This window comes from Lichenostomus cassidix, unplaced genomic scaffold (genome assembly GCF_008360975.1).
Source record: "Lichenostomus cassidix isolate B80296 unplaced genomic scaffold, HeHo_3.0 HiC_scaffold_791, whole genome shotgun sequence".
NCBI classification, from domain to species: domain Eukaryota; kingdom Metazoa; phylum Chordata; class Aves; order Passeriformes; family Meliphagidae; genus Lichenostomus; species Lichenostomus cassidix.
This window is the reverse complement of record NW_028147312.1, coordinates 15,259-20,344: the sequence shown is the minus strand read 5'-3', so window position 1 is coordinate 20,344 and position 5,086 is coordinate 15,259.

The window sequence follows — 5,086 nt, the reverse complement described above, 5'->3', positions numbered from 1 at the left end:
AATTTTAGAAGTAATGAAAAAGAAAATAAAAATAAATAAAAAATAAATAAAAAGCAATAAAAATGAAATAAAAAAGAAATGCAAATGAATAAAAAGAAATAAAAAGAAATTTAAAAAGAAAGAAAAAGAAAGAAAAAGAAATAAAAAGAAATCAAAAAGAAATGAAAAAGAAATGAAAAATAAATAAAACATAAATAGAAAATAAATAAAAGGAAATTGAAAAATAAATAAAAAATAAATAGAAAAGAAATAAAAAGAAATTAAAAAGAAAGAAAAACCTAAAAAATAAAAAATAAATTAAAGAATAAATTAAAAATAAATAAAAAATACATTAAAAATACATTAAAAACCCATTAAAATACATAAAAAATACATAAAAATACATAAAAACACATAAAAAATACATAAAAATACGTAAAAAAAATAAAAATACATAAAAAATAAATAAAAATACATAAAAAACTCGCCAAGATTCCAGAATTTTCCCTCTGCTGAGCTCGGCTGGATCTCCTCCCCTCCCCCTCCGGGAATTTGGGGAGAATTTTGGGGAAAAAAAGGCAAAAAGAAGATTTTCTCAGCCCAGCTTGGTGACACTGAGGTGACACAGAGGTTTTATTGCTTTTATTCCCTTTTTCACCTCCCGGAATTCCCTTTTTCCCCCAAAAAAAGGAAAAAAATAACCCAAAACCTCAATGGTTTAATTTGATTTTCACCCTCCTTTGAAATCCAACCCGAAAATCTCGAAATTCCTCATTCCGGTTGGGATTTCATTGTTGGAAATATCCAAAGAAATTCAATTTTTTTTTCCTCTCCAACCTCCTCCCGCCATTCCCAACCTAGCGGTGATGGACGGGGAGACATCGAGAAAATTAAATAAAATTAAAAATTATCCCCTTTTGGTATTGTTTTTAAATTTTTTGGTCTTTTTTCACCATAAAAAAATAAAAAAATAATATATATATGAAGGAAGATGGCGGTGATGGACGGGGAAACATCGAGAAAATTAAATAAAATTAGAAATTATCCCTTTTGGTATTTTTTTTAAATTTTTTGCTCTTTTTTCACCATAAAAAAATATATATATATGAAGGAAGATGACGGTGATGTGAAAAAATAAATATATATCTATAAAAAAAAAAGGAAGATGGCGGTGATGTGCGGGGAGACACTGAGAAAATTAAATAAAATTAAAAATCACCCCTTTTGCTATTGTTTTTTAAATTTTTTGCTCTTTTTTACCACAAATAAAAAAATAATATATTATGAAGGAAGGATGGGACACACCGAAATAAAGAAATAAAATTAAAAATCACCCCTTTTGCTATTGTTTTTTAAATTTTTTGGTCTTTTTTTATAAGAAAAAAAATAAATATATATATTAAAAAAAGGATGATGGTGGTGATGTGCGGGGAGACACCGAAAAAAAGCAAATAAAATAAAAATTTTTAAGATGGTGGTGATATACAGGAACACACCGAAAAAAAACAAATAAAATTAAAAATCACCCCTTTTGCTATTTTTATTTTAATTTTTTTCCTCTTTTTCCCCCCCAAAAAACCCATAAAATACACATATATATATGAAAAAAACCCCAAAAAGCTGGCGGTGATGTGTGAGAACACACCGAAAAAACCCAAATAAAATTAAAAATCACCCCTTTTGGTATTGTTTTTTAAATTTTTTCCTCTTTTTCCACCCCAAAAATTAAATATATATATATATGTATTAAAAAAAAAAAAAAGGAAGATGGTGGTGATATATGGGGACACACCGAAAAAACCCAAATAAAATTAAAAATCCTCCCTTTTACCATTTTTATTTCAATTTTTTCCTCTTTTTCCACCGCAAAGAAATAAAGAAAATACATATATCTCTATAAAAAACCAGGAAGATGGCGGTGATATATGAGAACACCCCTAAAAAACCCAAATAAAATTAAAAATCCCCCCTTTTACCATTTTTATTTCAATTTTTTCCTCTTTCTCCCCCCCAAAAAAATAATTTAAAATATATATATATTTAAAGAAACCCCAAAAGATGGAATGATATATGGGAACACACCGAAAAAACCCAAATAAAATCAAAAATCACCCCTTTTTACCATTTAATTTCAATTTTTTCCCTCCCAAAAAAATAATAAAAATATAAATATATATAGAAAACCCCCAAAAGATGGCGGTGATACATAGGGAAACACCGAAAAAACCCAAATAAAATCAAAAATCCCCACTTTTACCATTTTTATTTCAATTTTTTCCACCCCAAAAAAATAAAGAAAATACATATATCTATATAAAAAGCCAGGAAGATGGCGGTAATATATGAGAACACACCAAAAAAACCCAAATAAAATCAAAAATCCCCCTTTTTACCATTTTTATTTCCATTTTTTCCTCTTTTTCCCCCCAAAAAAACACTAAAAAATAGAACTACATCTAAAAACCCCCCGAAAGATGGCGGTGATATATGGGAAACAACGAAAAAAACCCAAATAAAATGAAAAATCACCCTTTTTACCATTTAATTTCAATTTTTCTCCCCCAAAAAAATAATAAAAATATAAATACATATAGAAAACCCCCAAAAGATGGTGGTGATACATAGGGAAACACCAAAAAAACCCAAATAAAATCAAAAATCACCATTTTTACCATTTAATTTCAATTTTTTCCACCCCAAAAAAATAATAAAAATATAAATACATCTATAAAACCCCCAAAAGATGGCGGTAATATATGGGAACACCCCTAAAAAACCCAAATAAAATCAAAAAATCTCCCCTTTTACCATTTAATTTCAATTTTTCTCCCCCAAAAAACCACTAAAAAATAAAAATACACCTAGAAACCCCCCGAAAGATGGAATGATATATGAGAACACCCCTAAAAAACCCAAATAAAATCAAAAATCACCCCTTTTACCATTTTTATTTCAATTTTTTCCTCTTTTTCCACCGCAAAAAATTAAAAAAAATACATATATCTATAAAAAACAAAAAGAAATACGGCAGTGATGTATGGGAACACAGCTAAAAACCCAAATAAAATCAAAAATCCCCCCTTTTGCCATTTTTATTTCAATTTTTTCCTCTTTCTCCACCGCAAAAAATTAAAAAAAATACATATATGTAATTAAAAAAAAAGAAAGATGGAATGATATATGAGGACACACTGAAAAAAAACCCAAATAAAATGAAAAATCCCCCCTTTTACCATGTTTATTTCAATTTTTTCCTCTTTTTCCCCCCCAAAAAAATACTAAAAATTATAAATACACCTAAAAACCCCCCGAAAGATGGCGGCTGCGGCAAGCCCAGCCCCGCCGCTCGCTGCGGCCATGAAGAAATGCAATAAATTGCTGATGGTTTGATGAGAATTTACAACTTTGGGCTCCAAGTTGACGAGCGGCTGGGAGCGGCGATTGGCCGCCGCCGGTCATGTGGATTCGCTCGCCGTGAACATGAACTTTTTCTCATTTCCCATGTGGTTCTCTCGCACCATTCTGCTGCCCGCTGCACCTTGGGTCGGATCGTGTCCTCCAAAGGGCTCCACTCCCTTTTTTTTTAATATATATTTTTAATATATTTTTAATTTTTTAAAAATTTTTTTTATCATTTTTTTCATTTTTTTTCTTTTTTCATTTTTTCCATTATTTTTCATTTTTTTTCCATTATTTTCTTTTTTCCTTTTTTCATTTTTTCCATTTTTTTCATTTTTTCTCCTTTTTTTCCTTTTTTTCTTTTTTCCTTTTTTTTTTCCTTTTTTTTTCCCTTTTTTTCCATTCTTTTTCATTTTTTTTTCATTTTTTGTCATTTTTTTCCCCATTTTTCGGGGTGTAAAATGCCTTAAAAACGAGGTGGGTGGGGGGAGAGGTTTGAACCCCGCCAGTCCCACTGAGAAAATAATTCAAAATAATATTCTTTCCCCCCCGAAAAACCGTTTTTAAATATTATTTTTCACTATTTTTAATATTATTTTTAATCATTTTTGCCGTTATTTTTATCATTTTTAACGTTATTTTTATCATTTTTACCGGTATTTTTATCATTTTTTACCTTACTTTTATCATATCTAACCTTATTTTTATCATATCTAACCTTATTTTTAATATTTTTAACCTTATTTTATCATTTTTAACATTATTTTCATCATTTTTAACCTTATTTTCAATCCTTTTCAACACCATTTTCAATTTTTCCTGGGGTTTTTTATCCCAAAAATCGCCCCCAGCTCTCTATTTTCCCCTCCGCAATTTTTTATTTCTAAGGAAAAAAAAAAACCTAAATAACTCTCGATGGCGAGGCGAAGGGAATTGCGATTTTGCAGCCGCGGGGAAGTTGTTGGGATTTTTTGCCGAAGCTCTGCGGAGCTCCAGAGGCCACCGAGAGCTCGCAGGTCGCGACGAGATTTGTCACCCGAGAGATGAGCGAAAATCCCATTTTCCTCGCCCAAAAAACCGCCGCGAGATGGACGCCGAAAGGTAAGAAAAATCGGATTTTTTTCCCTGCTTTTATTGTGAATTTTTAGCGGTTTTCGATGAGGAGATGTGGTTTGTCGAGGTGGTTTTTTTTTAAAAAAAAAAATAAATGTGTTTTGGATGTGTTTCTGCTCTCCGAGGTGATGGTGAGAAGGAGGGTGGGGTGGTGAAAAAAGGAGAAATAATGAAAAAAAATTAATTTTTATTCGAGGTGGGGAATTAGAGATGGTGGAAAAAATTCAAAGTGGTGGAAAAAATTCAAAGTGGTGGAAAAAATGTGAGAAAAATGATGATTTTAGCCGAAAAAATGGAGATTTGGAGGTGAAAAGGGAAGAGAGGAAGGAGAGAGAATGAAAAATGGGAGAATGAAAGCGAGAGGAGGAAAAAGAAAAATAAATATAAAAATAGAAGGAAAAGGGAGAAAAAGAGAGATAAAAAAATAAGAAAATAAATATTAAATAACCAGAATAATGAACTAACAGAGCGAGGAGGAGAAAAATGAGGATTTTGAGGTCACCTGGAGAGAGCAGAGTTGGAATGAAGGATTTTGCACCTCGGGAAGCTTTCAAACTCGCCGAGCCCTTTGTGGCTACTTGTCGCCTTTTCTATA